Raw genomic sequence first — 21,846 nt, 5'->3', positions numbered from 1 at the left:
CTGTAGACCAGGACTGTGATGGATGGCAGTGCCTGCAGTACAAATGCTCTTTGGGGTTCCTTGTTTGAGTAACTCTTCTGCAGTGTTTTTCATACTGAACTCAGTTCTTGGTTTTTCCCTGTTTTCCTCTTCCCCCTGCACTGCTGTATCCTTCTATAGCCACCTTTAATTGTAGAATGCCTGCAGTTAATAATGGCTGTCATGTATTCCAAGTTTTAAAAAGCCATAAATGTGGCAGAATGGGCCAAAATAGCTGAGTTAAAAGGCTTGTTAAAGATGCTATCTGTGTGCTGAATCCAATTCGTGGGCATGTTAAAAGACAGCAGATTTTCCTCTAGAGGTGTTTAGCAGAAATGCCTGGCAGAAGTTGTATCTTTGATCTTGCTATTTTGCTCTGGTGTGCTGTGAAGGTCCCTCATTGTCTTTTTTATCTCAGGGACTTGAACCTTTATTCTTATGGCTGGATCCGTGGTGTTCATGTTCTTTTCATTCTCCATGCAGTTTTGGTATTGAGTTTTTTTTGTTGGCTTTGGTTTGGTTTTGTTTATTTGTCTTGATTTTTTAAATTAATTTAATTCTTTACTATTTTGTGCCTGTTTTTACCTGACCTTAAAATATCCCAGATTTTGGGACCTAAAGGCCATCATTCAAATGAACAAATAAGACATTTACAGCAGGCTCTTCCACATTGCAAGAGCTAACAACATTGCAAAAGGATTCCTATGTAAGTTTAATTTCTCTGTGAAATAGCTGCTTACTTGTCAATTTTCATTTGTAGTGTGTGGAACACTACTTTTAACTCTTTATGGAAATAGAAAAAAAATTCTGTCTTGTAAAAAAAAAATATCTGACTAACAAAAAGAAGAACTGGCCCACCACATGTTTTTCAGCCATGAAACTATCATTATTCTGGAAAGCACTTAGGTCTATGCTTATTTTTTGAGACATGCTCAGCTTCTTCCTGCATGTCATAGTGAAGATGAGTTGTTCAAGTGCATTCCTGAACCAGAACCTTAGCACTAATCCTTCAGTCACTGCAAAGAATAAATGAGGGGCAAAGACAAAGGGCCAAATTAAAATCAACGAGATTCTATTCAGATGGGCTCTGCTTCAGCAAGCACATATCTAATTATAAGCACAGAAGTAGGCTCACTGACGTCAGAGTTAATTAAACTGCTTAAATTTAGGCACATGCTTAAATTCTTTGCTGAATCAGTATTTTTGAGCCAGTGAATAATAGGACAGCATTGCTGGTCCAAAGCATGATATTTGTGGGTGGGAAGGAGTTTAAACTCCCCCTTTCTTCCATCAGTTCTTCTGAGGTCTGCCTGCTGGCGTTTCATTTGAGTCCCAGTGGTAAAGGAATGTGTCAACATGCTAAAGTTTCTTAGAGTGTTTGCTAACAGTACCCAAACCCAGCAGTTGGATCTCTGGTACTTTTAAGGCATCTTTGCTCCATGTGGTGTGTTCTGCAGTAAGGCAAGACTATGCCCAGCACAGTAATCTTTACAGCTTTGTGTTTTTCTGATGTCACTTCTATGACGTTAATCCCTTTGTCCAGTGTCTGAAAGGCAAATTACTAATTCATTTTCATAACAAAAAAAAAAAAAAAGAAGAAAAGGTGTAGACACAAGTGTTAAATGAAGAGTGTCTGACATACAGGAGCAGTTTTGATCTGTTGATTTCACAGATTATTTTAGTTTATGATGTCATAAATAAATAAGCTGTTATTTGTTGTTCTTAGATCATTAAGGGCCTAATAAGAATAAGAATTTCCCCTGTAGGAATATGTAGGACAACATGATACTTCTTGCATAGAAGCACACATGGGAATTTCAGCCACCTTGTGTATAAGAGCTGGGGCTGGCTGTGAGCTTTTAACTATAGTCCCTGCCTAAGCAACACAGTAGAGTTGCCCTGATGTAGTAGCCAGGGATTAATCAAGGAAGCACACTGCAAAAGATCAGATTTCTTGTACTTGGTAAAACTCACACCATGGGCACTTAGGGTCTGCAAGAGAAGTTAATTGAGTCAGCAGGAATAGGTTCAAAAGACAAAAGCAGGTAAGAGAGCCAATCTAGAGTTGTGTTTTAGATGGTATTCAACATTTTGTTAATGTGTACAGTGCCTACTAATCCCTTCTACCTGGTGCATGAGTCTAAAGCTTAAATTTGATCTTCATTTAGATACCATAAAGGGACATGTATTCATTTATGTATTCATATTTTTGTGGTTAAAAAGAATAATTAAAAAACACTTTCCTTCCTAGTGACACCTACATCAATTTTGCCAGTAGTGACTGAAAGCCATTGCATTTGGAAAAGTGTTCCACTAACTGTGCAGGCAGCTCTGATGGAGAATGGGTGACTTTGAAGTCAATATTTGTCTGTATGGTGCAGTTCACTCTATGCCAGTTGGCAGCTGTGTTCACAGCCCAGAGCAGTGGGCCCACAGGAGTCTGGAGTCAAGTCAGAGCTTCAGTTTGGCTTGGTTCCCCTTGCCAGGTGAGGTAAAGTCAGGAGAGAGGGAGTAGCTGTGGATGAGAGAACTGGGCTGTTGTCATTGTCAAAGCATCAACTTTCCTCTGTTGGGTCTCCCACATTATCCTTTTCTCTGGGCCAGCAGCTCATCATCCTGCCACAGGCCAAGAGAATCGGCTCTAAAGAGCTGGAGCAGCTGCTGCAGCTGCTGACAATGTGTGAGTGGAGTTAGAAGAGGGAAGCAGCCCATCAGGCAAGCAGCTTTCTCACTAATGTAGTATAAATTGTCTTTCTTGCTGGACATCATCTCTGCCAGCAAAAGAGGGAAAGATCAAGCCTGAATGGTGGATTTTTTGGACTATCTTTTTATGTACATTATTCTGTGATTGTATTCAATGTGTCTCTCAAAGATGATGATTTAATTAATTTAAACCAGTGTATTTCTTCACTGATTTTCTTAGGTTTTTTCTCCATATCTCCGTATTTTGCATAGAAGCATGATTTAAGTGTCAAACTATGTCTATTCTTCATGATAACAAGGATCAAAGTGGGGACACAGTCATTTTGTACATAGAGGTTCTCTAAAGGCATAACAGGTTACAGTAGGATGTGTAATAAAATCACCTAAGTGGGCAGATTTAATTATGATTGGATCATGTTACTGAAGGTCTTGAGTCACAGCTGGGGCTTCAATAAAGACTTGTTTTCTCTCTTCTTCACAGCCTTCTATCTGGATTTCCATTCTCAGTTTCCCTAGGTGCTTCAGAGGGTGGTAGCAGGAGGCTGTTACAGGCAACCTAGCAGTCTCTTGAAACATGAGGGCTTTGAAATCTTTTTTTTGGAAGTGTCTCAAATATCAGTATTTGAGACTGTTTAAAAGCAATCAGTTGAAGAGAAAAGGCACTCATTTGCCAGCCACAGGGAAGAGTTCTTTGAGGAGCATTTTTTGCCATGCTTCATTCTTTTCCTTCTATCTTTCTGTTTCTGGGTGGCAGTTAGGGGACAGTTCAATCTTGTCTCTCATACTTGCATTGCAGAGAGCAGGAAGCATCCTATGGACTCTAAGAGAGACTCCCAACATTAAGGGGAAATAACTGCAAAGTGCACATGTGTGCAGGGTGTGAGCAGTTTGAAGTCTTACCACTATGGGTAACAGATTCAAAAGGGAAATCACACATTCTTATTGCAGGAGCTGGAGTGGGGTATCTCGAGAAAGCATTGCTGTCTGACCTTTAAAGCTGTTACCTCCAGGGCAGAGTGAAGCAGGATATGTGCCTCACTATTGACTGTGACATTTCTGTCCTCAAAATAGAACACTACAATCCCTTTCTGGTTCAGACCAGCACTCTCTGTGGATATATGATATTCACACAGGTCTTGATTTTTACAGGGTTTTAGTAGCTGGATATCCAGATGAAATAAATGCTGAAGGCCTCAACTTGGGAAACAAGGTTGAAAAAGAGGAAGGAAAATACCTCACTGTGCTTTTGTTTGCTGCAGAATAGAACATAATTCCTGTGGAAACCTACAGCTTAATCTGAGTCTGCTGAGATCAGAGATGACTAATCCGCCTAGAGGATCCTTCAGCAATGGGAAGTGGCTGCACAAATCTGTGTAAACCAGGGGATCTTTTCTACCTCCCTGAGTTAGATAGCTAAGAGTTATTATAGTCTTAACTACAAGCATAGGGGTGTGTTCTGCACCATAATACATGCTTTCTCTTTTATACTCAAGGTAAACTGTTGATTCGATTTTTATTTTTTGAGTATTAGCCACGTTATTTTGGCGAAACAATTAGTTTGGTCTATATGCAGAAATCAAGCATTTTATGAACATATTCAGTTTCTTGCTAGTTTTGATGACTGTAAAAGGCAGTAAATGTGAATTTACAGTGCACTGGTTGAAAACTGGTAAGGAAAATAAAATATTGCATAATGCATTTATTTATTCTCCAGCCAACACTGTCACTCATCCAATGCCATGCAGAGCAAATGCACCAATCCTGTTTAGCTGAATTCATGCTGGCCTTCATGTAGTTGAGTTTTTCATTTAATATCAGTATAAAATGATAACATATGGGAGTTACTGATCACGAGAATATTAAGAATTAATTTTTACAATAGAAGAAACCTTTTCAGTGGGACATTGAGCTTGGGCAAGCTGACATGTTTAGGTGGAGTTCAAGTTCCCTCTTTCTAAATCTGTTCAGCTACTTAACATCTTAATCAAATCACAGAATAAATCATTTTAGGTTTGGATAAGTCTTTGATGTTTTCAAGAGGACCACATTGGCTTTGGATGTTGGGGAAGGACCCCTTCAGTCCCCTGAGAAGGAACTGACACATCATTTCAACTGCAGCTCAGAGAGCTGTGTCAGATCCCCTTCAAACTGCTAAGACAACACAGTGGAAGCATTGCACTTTACAGTTCCTTGGGGGAGATGCAAATGGTGTAGGGGAATAGTAATTCCTATAGTTTGGGCAGGTAAACACAAGTGCTCTGTTCATCCAGCAGTCACCTGCACAGAGCAGACTTTCAGCTGAAGATCCTTCAAATGAACTGTGGGACCAGACTTCTGTGCTTGCTTGTCATCTTGGAGAACTGTTTGCTCTTCAGGGATGGGGAGAGGGGACAAGAAATCACTGTGTTACAGAGAAGACAGGCTCATCCCTTCCAACCCACCTACTGCTTCTACCCTGCTGAATTTCTACTGTTACAAGGAGGTCATTGTAAGTCTGTAACTTCTGAGAAGAGGAAGCGCATTCTTCACATTAACAAGCAGTTTCCCACAACAAATAGCAATGGGAACTTTTGGGTTCTTCATTGGAAAGAATGATACTAATTGTTTTGCCAAAATAACGTGGCTAATAAGAGCTCCTTGCCCACATCCCCCTTTTTTCAGGTCAGTGTGGCACATTCCAATTTGTGTTTGCTTGGAAGCACTGGAGGAATCCCACATGGAGGGGGAGGGTGTTTTTTTCATGCTCGAGCATGCAGCCCAGTAAACCTTTCACTTTCTTCATATACCCCAGTTTCAGGGTAGCTGGGAGGATTCTGGATTTCCCCCCACATGCTGAAAGAATGCAGCATTCTTTGTTTTTCCATCACAAATGAACTGAAACTTGTAATCTCTGTACTGAGCAGAAGTGATTAAAATAGTGTGGAACAGATGGTTTAAAAGCTGCCAAAGACTGAGTCTTTTGCTATTTTGTTTCTTGAAACAACTACATTAATTCCTGAGTCAGCTTTGAGGGGTACCATCATAACTCCTCTGAGATGAGAGAGCGTTCTTGTTTCTCTGTCTTTGGCTGCTAATTAATAGCTACTAATTAATTATTTTTTTAATAAAAAAATGCATACTAAAAGCTGAGGTAACATTTTCATGCAGGACAGAAATGGGAGTTTTTCATGGAGCTTTTAACAATACTTTTTTTCTTGGAAATTTTGCTACTTGTGTTAGGGTTCATTCTGTGTTCTAGTTCTACTGGAATGAAGACACTGCAGTACTTTGAAGTGGTATTTGGTTTTGGTACTCAGGGCATGTGAGTTTGGTGATTTGAATACATTGATTTGTACATGGAAATTTCCAGACAATCTTGTGATCCAGAAACCCCTGATAAAGCTGTCAGTGTCAGGTGTGCATTCCCTGCTGTTCCAGGTGAACAGATACCTCTCACACCAGGGGGCTTGCAAACAGCAGAGTTGTACCCTCCCCAATGCATGTTGTGAAACAGCATCTTGCTCTTTGGAGCTGCCTTTTTATTTTCATAAAGCCATAGTCTGTAGCTGAATTCTAAGAAAGACTTTTGTACTGTCAAGCCAAAGCATGTCAGCTATGAGTGAATGTGTGATGGCACAACACACCATACTGGCCTCTTCCAGTCTTTCACTTCTGCCATGGAGCTACTCCAGCAGTTTTATGGGCTGTAAATTATGACAAGGTCTTTTGATGTTCCTAGACACCATTGGTTTACTAATGCTACTTAGAGTGATTCTTATGTAGCAGTTCTCTGCTCTCAGGTCTGGCATCCGCTTGGGGAAGATTTTTAGAGACTGGTTTTTGTCAATTTAGAGAAATACCTACTGGTCATATAATTTTTGTGAAACCTTGTGATTTTCCTCTTGATTTATGAACTCTGCATGAGCTGAGCTATTACCATTTTGTTGACTTGATCCTAATTAAATTTAAGGTTTTCAATCAGTAATCTTCCTAGCAAAGTAACATTTATTTTTACATATTTGATAGTGCAAAATCCCAACCTGTGTACAATCAACAGTAAGTGACTTATAGAAAGGAGGGGTAGGAAAACCAGGCTAAATTTGTGTTTTTATTTAAACATGGTTTTAATTTTGTTAAGGTTTGCAGTTTCAAATTGGAATTTCAGAGATGTAGTAACTGTCTGATTTCTGTAGATGATGCTGTGTTTAAGCAAAGAGAGTTTTAAAAAATAGAAGTCTTGCTGAATGTCTGCTGAAACTGAATTTCTTGGCCACCTCCACTCACAGTGATGGGAGCTGATCTGTTTGTCCCCCTCATTTTTTCCCAGTGTATCATGTCCCCAAGCAGTAAAACCTTAGCTGGATGTTCTTTTCTATCTGGGCTCTTCTGTGAAGTAAAGAACCTAACCTGGCTTCTGGAAGATGTAGGTAGAAATCAGGAGGCAGCCAGTTGCTCAGGTCTGGGGCCATCACCAGCAATGCCATTGCAGGTTGGACACTTGGGTTCTGGGGAGTCTGTCCCTGGCTCTTCTCAGTGGAAGGCTTGTGCTGTTCTCTGTGCTGCAGGTGTAGTTGCTAAACCTGGACTGGTGCACTACACCTGAGACCCACTACAACTGAGTAATGTTTTACATTTTAAACATTTACTCTGTTTTGCTTAGTTTCCCTAAGAGTTTAAAGTCTTGGTACTAAATTGGTGGGGGTTTCCCTCTTTTTTTTCCTTCAAGGAATGGAGTAGTTATTGGTCAAACCTTGCTTAATGGGCTTTATATCTCCTCGGTTACCAATTATTTTTTAAGGCACAGGAAGGCAAGTGAGAGGAGAAGAAGGATTTTGAAGGTTCTCTATTGAAACTTCTGGTGTTGTTTATTTTTTAAATTCTCCTAAATACTCATACTAGGAAGTGACATAATTGCGTAGACTTTTAATTTCCTCAATTCCTGTGTGGTCTTCATCCACCTTCTCAGATGTTGTCTCCAGATGTTTAAAATCACTTCCTCCCAATTAAATATCTGCTCCAAAGTGACAAAGTGTAAGACCACATATGTCTCAAAGGCCAATGTATGTAGCAAGAGTTTTTGTTAGTAGATATGTTGAAGACATTTTCCTTTGCCTGAACTTTTAATGCACAGACAGTGAGAAATTGCTCTGCTTATTGACCTCCATGGGGGAGACTGGTTGCTGGATTTAAGTACACATTTAAAAATGCCCTGCATCTTCTCTGTAAGTACTTTGGATGTCTCTTGTTCAAGGTTGTCACTTGCTCTACCATCTAAGGGTTATTTGCTGTCCACTTGGAGTCTTTTTAGATCGAAAGTAGTGATGCGAGCTGATACAGTGACTTTACTATTTAATTAGACGGAATATTAAAAAAAACCCCTCTATTTTCATATTATACAAGTCTTTATTTTATTTATATTTTACTCTTATCTTATTTTTTAAACTTGATGCAGTATGCCTGCTGTACCAAATGAGGATTAATGTAGCCAGTGTCATTCTTTGATCAATGCCTAGTAGTCTTTAGTCTTTTCCTGGACTGGTGGCAGGGTAGAAGTATGCAAGAGAAAAGAAACTGAATAAATGGTAATAACAGTACTGTAACTGGGAGAGGAATGGAGAAAATATTAGATGTTTTTTAAACTTGGTTTTCAGAGGTAGACTATTGAATATTGATGACATTATGTAAAGGTAACAAAAGATTAAAAGAGATGAATTTCTGAAGATGTCAGAGAAAAATAATGGGTTTGTGCCATGGGGAGAAAACAATAAAAAGGAAGCAGTGGCAAAAAAAACCAACAAACCTTTGCTGATAGAAATTCGTCAATTTATAGCTAAATTAACACTTATATGGAAAATTAACTTAAAATACATACAAGAGTTTGTGTGTGCATGTTTCTGAGGTTCTATGCTGTTAGATGATATCATTCTATAGGTTGTCACTCCTTTTGTTACATCTTAGTCTGCATGCTTGCAAGCAGGTGGTGAAAGCATGATGCGCTTTTGTGTGTCAGTGATGTGAAGTAGATGTTTTTAAGGGGGTTTTTTGGAAGGGGGAAGTGGGGGAAAGCAGTGAGAAACAACCCAAATTCCACCTATGGGATCACGTTTCAGGGATGCAGCCTCCTGACTAAGCATTACATGACAAATGTCTAGTGAAATGATAAATGTAACATTTGTGAAAGCAGAATCACTAAGCAAGAATCTCTGAGTTCAAGATGCCAAATGAGGCACAAGAGCTGAGCTGTGACCAGTGTGCTCATTGTGTTGTGCTGCTGAACAGCTCCTGATGGTAACAAGATAACCCAGGCCTAATCACAACCTAAACCATAGCAAAAGGCCACTTAGCCGAGAGAATAGAGTTTGAAACTCAATTGTTATAGTCACATTCTTGGTTGTAATGATACGTCCTTTTAAAAGGAAGAAATATATCACTCAAAGCTTTCTTAAATATATAATGTTACCTTCTTTAACAAGTTATTGAAAAACTTAGTTCTTGCCTTACTCTGTTTATTAGTGAGCTAAACATTTGTTACACCAACTACCAGCTGTAGTCAATGTATTCTCTGTCTAAGGAGGTGACATCATCTGCTGCAGTCACCAAAGAAGAAAGTGCAGAATTTTCAAAGGGTGTAATCTGTGGTTTTTCTGGTGCCCTGATGCAGCACTGGTTGTAGTGTAGTTCTAGTGTAGATGTTACTCACTGGTACTCTCATAGGTCCCATATGAGGTCACTGCCGTTTGTGCTAAGAAACTCTGAACACATTTTGAAGGTCCTTGCTATGAATAACTTTAATTGAGACAGGAAAGAGAGTAAAGGAAGGCAAGGGTTGGAACAGAAGAAGTGGGAACTGAATTAACCCTGTCAGAGAACTGGGAAATGCTGTCTTGAGTCTCCCCACTGCCTTTGTCTCACCACTGTTTTTCTGCTGGTGCCTTTTTTTGAGAGAGAAGATAAAGAATTTACAGAGTTTATGGTCAGGACACTTCCTCCTGGATTTGAGATTGTGCTCTTAAAAGTGAGGAACCTCCTGTGGAAATGGACAGTGTTAACTCAGTTGCATGAGCTTTTAGACTAATTACAATTTGCCACCGTGAGGTCTTGTCTGAGAGCAGTCAGGAACCCAATTTAACTCAGGATCTCAGTTTAAGGATGATGTTCTTATGAGACTGTTCAGGGCAGTGCAGTCAGTGACAGAAGGGAGCCAGCCTTGCCACAGGGACTGAGTGCTCTGTGTCAGTACCTGGATCAGTGCCTGCAGAGCAGTGACCTCCTCACCCTCTGCCTATGGGATATGCCCACAGTCAGGGGCTGCTCCCTGAAGTGAGGATACAGGTGAGCAGTGGATTTGCTGTTAAGCACTGCTGTAATCGATTGCATTCATGCGCTGAATTCCTCCCAACAGGGCTCAAGTGGTGACACAGTGACTTCTTCCCTTGTTCACCTCTCTGTTCACTGTCTTTGTAAATAAAACCAAGTCTACTTGGAGTTGGGTACTGCTTTTATTTCATAAGATGCTGGGCAAAAATGCCTTCTTTTGTATGTCTCTTTGTTTCATTTATAAATGCCGAAAGCAAAGAGTGTCAGGTTGCTTGGGAGAATTTGGTCTAATTTGGACTAAGCCCCAGTGTGGCTGCCTCCCCAAAGCACACCTCAGTCTTGGAAGCTGTTCCTTCTCCTTGTTGCTGCCTCCCAGAAGGTAACAGGGGTGGCTGCTCCCTCTGTCTTGGCTGCTCCTCCCAAGGGGACAACACTTACTGCTCTGGTAGTTAAAAGAATGTATGGATTTTCCTTCAGATTTACAGTCCATGTTTGAGCTTACTTGCTAGCTTGCATTGCAGCTGATTGACACAGTCATCTTCAGTAGTGTTCTGCACACTGCAGAACTGTTGTTTTTCCCACAGATTTTTTTTCCTTACCTTTGCATTCCTCTGTCTGCAGGATGAGTACCCTGCAAGAGCATTGTTGCTTAAATATCAGTTCTTTAATCTGATGTAATTATTTAGAGAATGTTTTCATGTTTTTGATGAAATAGCATCTCTCAGTCAATACTTTGTCTGAAAGCAATATAAATATTTTATCAGAATTATGTAAATTGTGTTACACATTTTGGCAGGTTTAAGGTTGCTACTTGCCTTCCTGTGGCATTCTGTAGGGGTTTGGACTTTTTTTTAAATGCCCATGAATTATTCTTGCTGTTGTATAAGGCAATGTCAAAGTGTTAAGAATTTAGTGTACTTTTAAAGCTAAAAGTTAATAAAAAATACTCATCATTTCTGTTATGAGGGTATTCTAATCCTCCTCATGTCTCTGGTTTGTAGTGTAATTCCAGTGATTAGTCATAAGAAAATTACTTACATAGGACCCATACATGTTCAGTTTAGTTCATCTCTCCCTGCAGCACTAGTGATACTTAAAACGTCTATTTGATCACTGGTTTGGTTTTCTTCATTTCTCATCATAAATTGACAGAATTTGCATGTTTATTCCCAGAGTACAGAAACTGCTTGCATGGGTCTTCAGCTTTTGCTTTTACATAACTTGAAATTTCAAGATACATGGGGGTTTTTTCCTGATTGCTCTGTTGCTTTATTTTGGAAAAATTATTCAGTAATGTAGCCAAAGCTGCAACAGAAAAAAACCAAACCAAGAATGTGTGTATGTGGATTTTTTATTTTTTTTAATCTGTAAGCCAATGGAGAGAGTACAGGTGAATAGATATGCACTGGGTGAGAAGTGTTATCATATATGACATTCCCTGTAAGCCAGTAAAAAAAACTGAAGCAAGAATAACCATCTATACCCATCTACACTACTTCCTAAAGTCTTTTCTGTAGAGGTGTTGCTAACAAAAATTAAGTGAAACCTTTTTGTTTTCATAAAAAACCCAAGGAAAAGTCTGTTTTCCTTGTGTGGAAAAAGAAATTTGTGCTGTAGACTTGAAATAGTTTGCTTATAGTGTTGGCAGGGTTTGCAGTCAGTGGGATGTATCTGGAATGGGAGTAGGAGCACAGAAGTGACATATTGAGGGTTACTGAGAAACCAGGGTTATCTCTCTCCCATCTGCCCTTTTGCACCAGTGTAGAAAAAGTGACAAACTGATTTTATCTTTGCCTCTGTCTTTCTCCCCCTTAGTTCCAGGAGCATGGCAGGATTTCCAAGAGAATTAGAAGGCATATAAGTCTTCTCAGCTTGCTGAAATAGCAATTTCCCTCTACTAAATGAGGAAGCTGTTGAGGAGTGGTATTGAAAGTGACTCATTAACTTCTTTCCTCTGGCTTTGTAAAGCTGACTTCCATTTCCCCCTCTGTGACTTTGGTACAGGAGTTTATGGCAGACCCCCATGATTCTGATTAAAATGAGGAGACTCAGGTCACTAAACTTGGCTCCTTCAGTAGAGATAAGAGCTACCATTAAATCCCAGAAAGAAACAGCAGATGAGAGTGCAGATAGCACTAGAATATAAACCCTAATTTTGTCAGGGCTATAAATATTAAAATCATAGGCCTTCACCCAGAAGAATGTCTTCAGAAAGGTAAAGGTGATTCAAAGCAAGAGAGAGGCAATTTGGAGAGGATATCCTATACGTGAGAAAATAGAAATGGTTTTGATGAGATCTGAGGCACTGTAGAAGTTTCATCTTTCCTTCTGGAAAGTCCCTGCCTCATGAAGGTTTGTCATTTCTAATACCTCATCACAGAAATCATCTTTAAGCAAAAGCAGTCTCATTTTTTGTTATTGTTGATTTCTGTAAATATGTCTAATAATGCCTTGCCTAAAGTAAAAAGAAATTTACTTTTGTAACTTTATTTCTCTTAACTTAAAAACAGTTTGCTTTCACTCTACTAGCTTTTCTTTGTAGGTATGAAAGTATATTACATCTCCTTTAAGAAGAAAATTTAACATGTGTTTAAATTCTGAACCCCACACAGTATTTTTCCATCAGCAGGTCTTCCAGGCCCAGATAAGTGGCCTACAGAGTAACACCAAAGTGTGTTAAGACTCAGTTAAATACCCTGCCAGCACTTTTGAATTGAACATGTTGATTATAAAGGTGCACTAGTCAGTAAATAGTTTCAAGAGTTGACATTGACTGTTTGGCTAAAAGTTAAAAGCTGTGGTAATGACCTGTGGTTTCTCAGTTCATCGATGTGCTGCACTGAAAATCTGTTTAAGATGCTTGTAGCAGCAGGAGATGTAGCACTTTTAGAAAATCAGACCCAATTATGCTTTCTGAAGTTGAAGTACCCAAAATTTCATTTTCTCATCTTCTCTAGATCATACTCTCTCATTTAAGCTGGTCTCACTGCACCTGAACTTTCACTTCAGGTTTTGAAGTTAGAGGAGATACTTGAGTGTGTGTTCCTGAAGTACTTTAAGTAATTAAAAGAAATTAAGTGATTAAAATACAGTTGTCTGGTTAAGCTTTCAAAGAATATGTTCAACTGTAATGTTTACTTAACAGTGGATTTCAATATGAAACAAAAAGTAAAACCACATTTATGGCCCAAGGAAACATGCAAAATTTTCATGATTTTACTTTGAAGGCTTCATTAAAAATAGCTTGCCATCAAACTTCCCCTTTTCAAGCTTCTGCTGTGAAATATTTAATCCTTAACACTCAGTCTTTTGACTGTGGACAGTCAGCCTACCAAGGTGACAGTGGACAGAGAGACTCAACTGATGCATATTGATTAAGAAGAGGATAGTTCCTGTCATTCACAGGGGAAGATTCTAGACTTGATCAGAGGATCTCTTGGGACAAGATTCTGTTCTGGTGCCTGTAAATCATGGAAGCACAACTTCTGTGAAACTCTCCATGTGATGTTGCAGGAGAGAAGTAAGAAACAGTGTTAAATATTGTTGGATATTTTCCGGATTATGTATATTTTTGTTGCCATACTATTGCTTTATATTCTATCAGAATGTGCATTATTTAACAGATGGATGTAGTTATTAGAAGATCTTGAAGTGTGAATGTTCCAAGGTGTAGAGTTGCTCTTGGACTCAAAGTAGGCTAGATTTGTGCTAGAAGTCCTCTAGTAACGTAGGATATGTTTATATGCCAGAAATCCTCTTTTAGTGGTATCACAGAAACCCTCAATTGTAAATTTAATTTCAGTGAGAGCCCAATAAGGGCAGTATAAGGCATAGCCTCTTGCCAGTATGAGCTGTGTCTGTGCTTGGTAGGAGCTGGCAGCAGGGCTGTCTTCCGTGCTTGTACTGCCAAAGATTTCTCAGGCCGAGAAGACTTTCAGCATCCTTTAAAGAAATACACAGACTGGTTTAAAGTGAAATATACAGAAGATGGTAAAAAGAAAAACATGAGTGTAACTATTTGGTAGCAATGTGCTAGGTATATATTGGTGATCTCAAAGTGAGTGATGCTTTTGTGTAGTAATAGTTTGTTTTGCTAACTTTATGTTCTACTGTACTCAGCTTATTTAACCCACAAGCCATGATGCTTTAAAATGAAGAACAGTTTAAGAAGGATTGAATGTTCTTACTGGAATCCCTCTATATGTAGATATATGGTTATTCATCTTGAGGGCTCTTGTATTTTGTTCCTAACTATTGTATTTTCAGTATCTTATTTGTGAAGATGCAATTATGCTGTATATATAATAAGGAAAGTTGTTAAATCTAAGTATTAGGTAGTGAAGAGTTAAAAAATCTATGGTCCTAATAATGTAGAGAAATGCTGACACAAGTTCTTCAGTCCTTTTCCTGACAGAACACCCATCTTTAATTTGCTCCTCTCTTTACCCATATAACATTGTAGATCTGTCCTTGAAAACAGCTCCTGCAGCATGAGCGTAGCCAGTGGAGTCAATTTAGCAAAGGTTGCTGTCTGTGTCCTAGCAGAGCAGGCAGACAGCCTGGAGCTATGACTTATAATCAACTGAACAGGTATATGAATAATTACTAAAGATAGAAACCTCTGTTAATTGCTGGGTTTAATCCTGTTCTCATAAATTGCTGCAGAATCACCCCCTCTAGCATTAACCATCACCCTCCTTCTAGCATTAACATGTCGAAATGAGTATTTTTCTCAGATCATAAGTAACCTAGTAGATTTGGGAACTTTTTTAGTTTTAAAGTTCTTGCCAGTGTTTAAGCGCACCAATACTCTCTGTGAGTCCTTTATATCCTCTTGGAAGCCTTGAGGCCTTGAAGTATTTGGAGTTGACCGAGAGCTGAATTTGCCAGTTTCTGAAAGCAAAAACTGATGTTAAGCCTATTGTTTCTCTTAAAATGATTATCTACTAAGAGGTTTCTTTAACTCTGAGCAAAGCCACTTTCTTTTCAGACCATTCAATTTTTTCTTCAATCACTCGGTTTGATTATCAAAGTGGAGAAAACTATAAAGAATGCCTCTCTCCTTCTAGTTCTGTCCTGCTGCTAATACAGTAATCCTCAGTAAGGGGGAAAAAATTAAGGGATGCTCTTAGAAATTGATTAGAGTATGAGGGAAGAGTGACAGTGACTGCATTTGGTCTTGACCAAGAGCATTTTGCCTTATTAGGCTGCTTAGCAAGCTAAACTGTACTTCATCTCAGAGTCCTCTAAAAATAGCTCTGTATGGCTTTCTGGCACATTGATATAGAAAGTGTATGATGATGGTACATGGGGTTGTTTAAATACAAAGCTAGAAGCATGAGCTGGCCTCCAAATGATGAATGTCTTTGTATTCCAGAATGGAAGCTTTCCAAGACAGTGATGCATAGCCACCAATTTGTAACTTTTCTTTTAATTTGTAACTTTGGACTCTTATCTGTTTGATTATTATGTAACCCCTCATATGTTTGATATGGCAGCATGAAATATCGGAATGCACTTTCAGTGGTTTTCTACACTCCACAATTGATTTGAACAAAGTGACATTTGGTGTTGTTTTCATGGAGTTTTTAAAAATAAATAAATAAAAATAAAAAAGCACTGCATCTTAACTTTCTCATTTTAATGCTCTCACAGTTCACTCACAGCACAGAGAAAAAGTTCTGTCATAAACTTTCCTGTGTATAGAATGTAAATTGTGAGGGTAATAAAGGACATATCTTCTCTTTACATCTTTTCTTACTGCATTTTTGTCCCACTCGGGATGTTTGTATCACATTCCTTCTCACAACTGCTAACTTCCATATATTAGTGGATTGGTTTTAAAAAGTAATAATAAAAAGGATATAAGCAAATAGCCTAGATTTTCTCTCCTAGATTTTTGGAGTGGAGGCAGCTGGGTGAAATGGGACCAAGAGGAGTCCCCATGTGGAGGGGAGGGCAGCTCCAAGGAGCCAGAAAAGCAGAGCAGCAGCTCCTCACACTGCTGTGATTGGGCTGGGGTGTGAAGTGTCAACTGCATATGAAGGCTTAGAAGGAAAAGATAAAGGAAAATCATTACTGGGATTGACTTCATGGAGGGCTTGTTCTTTTGAAATCTTAATGAGGAATATTCATACAATTTATATTTCTGGAAAATAATTGTGAAGAGTCAAGACAGTTCAGTCTGGGTTTACAATGCCAAGAAGTGTTCAGGTACCCTAGCAGAGCTTCCACTTCCCAAGCTTCTGATTCATTTATTCTTTTGCATCCCATTACTTCTATATTGCCTCACAAGCTGCTCTTCTAATAGTTTTCCATCTTCTTTCAGTGAGACCTGATTAAGTTGCTGTCTTCAGAGCTGCCTTCTTATTCCCTTGAACAATTAATCAGGGAGAGAGAAAGCTTAGCTCTAATTAACCCACAGCTTGCCAGGGGTGGGGCTTCTGCTATATGCTCAGTAAAACCAAATATTTTCAGGGAGAATATATTCTTAACCATCTTGAAAAGCAGCAGAAAAAATGCCTTATTGAAGTGCATATTAAAACTTTCTTAGAGAGGTAGTAGTCCTCATTACACTTGAGAGTCTTGCTTTATTATAACAAAGTTTTTAGTACTTTGCAGAACATATGAATGCTGAAAGATTTGTTTGAAATCTAAAGAATGGTTCATCAGATATTCCCCCAAAGTGGTGTAAGGCTAAAAATGTCTAAACTACACGAGGACAATCAAGCAGTTTGCAAGATGTGGTATGGAAATATTTTATCAAAACTTAGTGAAAAATCAGGATGTTTTAGAAATCCACTTGATCATGCTGAAAAAATGCATGTTGAATGGAAAGGGCTTCAGTTAATTTTGATTTCCTTCTGATTTGCTAGAGATGTCATGAGCCCAGGTATCAAGAGACACTGAAAGCCATTTGTGACATGCTCCAGTTTACCAAGGAATTGCTCTGGAAGCATCCAAAAGTTAGAAAAACAATAAAGCTCCCATGTCATGAAAAGCAGATCTTAAAACATACATTGGCATTTGTAGCAAAATAGACATATTAAAATAAGGGCAGAGCATGACAGGTGGGGTGTGTTGTATCTGTCTTTAAAATTGCCTGATGAACAGGTTGGGTTGTGAGGGGGCAGCTGCAGTGGCTCTGCTGTGTGTGAAATAGAGCTGGGGACAACTCTGGGTTGATGCCATCACTACAGTGACACCTCAGGTCTGTAAAGCCTCTTTTCTGACTGCCACACTGCATTACAGATGTGATTTTTCCTTCATGTACTTTGTTCTTGATTTCTGCGTGCTTTGGTTACCTTCGCTTTGCAGTTTTCCATACAAGTATAGCTGGGAAGAGAACCAAAGGTACAAACATAATGAACAGCTTCTCTGTGAATTTCTGAGGGGTTTTCTGCATTGTAATTTTATAGAGCATCTTGTTTTCTGCACATGGTAAAGACATTAAAAGAAAGAATGAAGGAAATAGAGATTAGAAAATAGCAACATTATTAGATAGACTTAAGGTAGATCTCCGATCTCCCTTTCCAAATATTTTGGCAATTGACAGAGGTGTTCATTGGAGTGCCTAAAAGTCTATCCTGAGTCTTTGCAGAGGCTTGAAGGAGTATTGTTTTGTAATGGGGTAACAAGAACATGAGCATGTCCAGGGTCTTGAAAGTTAATAGGGCATAAGAGCTTTCAGAAGATTTTGAGTGTTTTGGTCCAATTGCTGTGTGCATCCAAACAGCATTTGGTGTTTCCAGGTTCAGATCAGAGTTAACTAAATATTAACTAAAACTCTTAGTTACCAAGGGCTACAACAGTGGTCATGGGCAGCAAGGAAAAAAAGCAGATGCTGTGTTACTACCTTTTGTAACTTCCCTACCTTCGTTTTATAAATCCTAATGCAGAAGGTGGCCAAAGGGTATGTACCTTACTCATAGAATTCTTTGCAGTGTAGTAATCTTACTTAAACAGGATAGGACTCAATCATGTGAAATGGTCTTTTCTTACTGTGCTTTTAAGTACTGGGTTTTCCTTCCACACCTCTTTTTGAAGGAGTTTATTTGATTATGTAAAAATGGGTTATGCAAGAAAGACACTTGATGCAGAGTCAAAGGATTTTAATTTTTGGTTTTTCAAGTACATGGTTGTTTTTTTACTCGGATGCAGCCCTTAGATTTATAACAGCTTCAGCTGATTCAACCTACTGTGAAACATCAGGAAAAATCGACAAGGCCACTGATCCATGTATTCTGTGTATTTCAACTATGTAATTGTAAGCCTTCTAAAGAGTTTTTTGAATCCCTTAAATCAATAGTAAAATATATACATATCCAGGGAACTAATTCTTGGGCAAATAACCTGCTCTAGACAAATATTGTAAGGAACTACCCTGCTGTGTTCAGCACTGCAGCAAAACTCAGATGAATAAAGATTGGCCCCTGAGATAAACCTTTAAATCTTTGGTCATAGAAAATTTGCATTGCTAAAGGATTATATTATGACTCAGTGGGCAATAACTGCTATTACAGCTACTTGAAGAGATTTTCTTTACCCATTTATGCTTTCTTTCCCTACTCTTTTCTCAGCATACCTCTCACAATGCTGTTACAGTAGAACATGATGCTGTCTCTTCTGTAGTCTTCTTGATACTGAAGTATCCAAATGGGTGATTTTCTCACCACCCCTTGCAGCCTCTCCTTCTTTTGCTGTTGGTGGTCTGCATTTTTATTACAGGTGTTGATCTATTTGATTAAGTTTTTGCAATATTACTGAAGAGGGGCAAGCCAGGAGAGAAGTGAGAATTATGCCCAAGGGCTACCTCACTTGAAGCAGTTGAAGATAAGCATCATGCTGTTGTGTTGAGCAATCAAAGGCACCTGAACATATGAATGTGTTCACATCATTACCTTGTTCACCATAAAAAATTGGTGTTCCACGGGCATGTCTGCAACTTAAGGACAGGCTTCTGACTTGTTAAAAATACACTCTTCAGAGGAGTGTCTTTGTATGGAGAGCAAAGAGCAGTACCAGAAGAACATGGTTTGTTTCTGTGCCACACAGTGACTGACAGAATTGATATTTGGGAAGTTTGTTGGTGATATTGTTGTGCATTGACAGCGTATGCTGAACAGACAAATGTTGCCTCCTACTTTGAGATAAACAGGACTTCTCTGAAAATCTTCTAATTCTTCCCCTTAATCAGCTAGAGGTGGTCCAAGTAAGGGTCTCCTCTTTCCCCCTGTAGAACTCAAATCCCTGTCTCCCCTCCCCTGTGGGGCTGAGCTGGGACAACAGCCAGCGGCAGGCACACCCCCAGACACTGAGATCCCTGGGGCCTCAACAGAGCCAAAGCACAGCCAGGAGCCTGCTCTCCCACCCCTGCATATAAAAAGGTGCTTCCCAGTACAGACCTGCTTCTCCCAGTAGTATGTGTCTTCAGTGAGTTGTGTTAATAGTTATCATTGCCTGAGATAACCTTCCTTGTGATGTAATTTGACATACTGCTGTCAGAGGGGCTTAAACATAGTAATCTTTAAAAATGATTGGGAATTTGCCCTAGAGAAAAAACTGTTATGATTAATTTCTACAAATGATAAACCACTCCTCCTTCAAAATACTGCATGCTATGAAGTGTGATTTAATCCATTTGACTACAGAGCCTGATGCTTCTGACAACTATGACTCAAATGTCATCACAGAAAGTGATATTTCAAGTGGCAGGGTGGGATTAGAAACCTGCTAAAGATTTGTCAAAGGAGAAGTAAGTACATAATTTTTAGATAAGTGATTTGTCTACTCTAAACCACTTCCTCTGAAAGACAGGCAGCTTTAAAAGAGAAACTTACACTGTTGCACTAGAAAGAGCAATTTAATTGCAGAGAGATACTACTCATGATGGTAAGTAGAGAAGAAAAGATAGGATACTGGGGAATGTGTATTCTCTACAGAAAATATAAAATTGCTTTTCACCCTCAGAAATTAACTTAATTGTGGCTTCTATGGGGAAGGAGCCAGTCTCAGTATCTGGGACCTCGCAACCACCTGATATGTTCTTGTTGCTGTTTTATGTGTTTTTTCAAAATACAACAAAACACCGTGGCTTAGGAATTGTGTGAAAACTCTGTAAATGCAGTAAAACCTGAAACAAGTATGGAAATGTTCATTCAATCAAGAATTCATGTAGCTTTAGAGCAATTATCAATTTCATTCATATCCACCAAGTCTGAACTCCCTGAGAGTCCCCTAAAACTTGTGCTTTCTGTACCTATTCTGCCAGTCTAGCTGTATAATTTACACCTCCTTAACAATCTGTCTACTCTGAAAGGCAATGAAAAAATTGCATAAGGTTCTGTACTTTTCTTCCATGTGACTGAATCTGAGATTTGACCCACTGCAGTGGAAACTATATTTTGTGTAAGAGTTTGTTCCAGCAGCCCCGTGGGTCCACCTGCATCTATGAGGAGCCAGCTGAAGGCTTGCCCAGGCTGTACAGACTCGGGACACTGGCCCAGCACTGAGTCCTGCACCACCTGTAGCAGCTGTGTTGTTGTGAGGTGTTCCTGCAGCCACACTTGAGCAGCTCTGAGATTGCAGAAAGTGTGGAGGGTTTGGTTTGCAGTTCTGCTTGGTCTGATGGCCGTGGAGAGAAAGCAATAACCCTGACAGGCTGACCTTGAGATCCTGCATCAGGAGTGGAAGTTAAGTGAGAGCACACATTACTCTTAGCTGTTTGCAATGGATTCCCTGGGGGGAAAAAAAAAGAACATGAAATCTGACAATGCTTTTTTGTGGAATCATTTTTCAGAGAAGAGCTGCTCTTTGATATCTGTGATAGTTTGCTGCTCCGATCTGTCATATTGCCAACTCTCTGCTAAGGTGTTTGGGAAGCACAGTTAAGTGACTGTAAGCATGGCAAGGGAAGCTGGGGCCATTTTTTCACTGAAAGGAATTTTGCTGGAGTGACAGTATTTTTTTCAAGTCCTCCTGTTTCTATTGTTTGTATTTTGTTTGTTTCTCGCTGGAACCTGCCGGCTGCTTCACTGCGAGGGGGCCGGGTGCGCCTTTAAGAGGTGGAGGTGACTTTGTGCAGGTTGTGCGGGGAAGGAAGTGGCTCTGCACCGCGGAGGGTGGCAGGAAAAGGCTGGTGCTCGGCTGGCCACAACTTAAACTGCCAGTTTTCCCTTTGAGAGGCAGCAAAGAATTGTCACATTAGCTTCCTGGGGGTTGATTGTTTGTTGCCTTTTTTTTCCCCCTTCGGCACTGTCAGTTGAAACGCTGACCACCGCAGGCACAGCTGGACGTGTTTAGAACTCTTCCATGGGCAGCCCCGAGCTGGGAGTGCCGTGGGAACGGGTGTTGTCTTGGGAGCAGTGCGCGGCCGGCCAAGGTGAAGACCTGAACTCGCAAACACAGCCCAAGGCACCTGTCCGGGCCGGGCGGTCCCAAAGGTGACAGCGGCTCCAGTGGCAGCCCCAGCCCCCCGCCTGCCTCAGTTTCCCCTGGCGGCGGAGGGATGGCGCCTGTCGCTCCGCCGGGCGGGAGCGCTGGGGCGCTCTGGGGCCCGCAGCCGGCGCCGCCGCTCCAGCGACCTCCCGGGCCCGGCCCGGCCCGCCGGTACCTCCGGCCCGCCGGTACCTCCTGCCCGGCGCGGGGCGGCGGCCGGTCCGGAAGGAAACTCCGGCCGCGGGGGCCGCCCGCCCCAGGCGCTGCTCCGCCGCCGAGGCTGCCCTGGACGCTAATTAGCATGACTAGTTTGATGGATTTAGTCAACAGCATTCAGCAAACAGGGTAGGGGGGAAGCGAGGGTACGAGATTTCCCAAATCTCAAGACTTTTC

At 40.2% G+C, this 21,846-nt stretch overlaps 1 protein-coding gene across 8 annotated transcripts in view; it reads left to right on the top strand.

The window, feature by feature from the left end:
* Positions 1–21,846, top strand: part of ZMIZ1 (zinc finger MIZ-type containing 1) — a 338,284-nt gene that overhangs the window by 224,788 nt on the left and 91,650 nt on the right. The window lies entirely within an intron of this gene.

The sequence above is a fragment of the Agelaius tricolor genome, unplaced genomic scaffold (assembly GCF_023055355.1).
Source record: "Agelaius tricolor isolate 1412-34295 unplaced genomic scaffold, bAgeTri1.0.p SCAF_13, whole genome shotgun sequence".
Taxonomy (NCBI): domain Eukaryota; kingdom Metazoa; phylum Chordata; class Aves; order Passeriformes; family Icteridae; genus Agelaius; species Agelaius tricolor.
The sequence above is the reverse complement of the archived record's forward strand: the minus strand, read 5'-3'. Positions and strand labels throughout refer to the sequence as shown.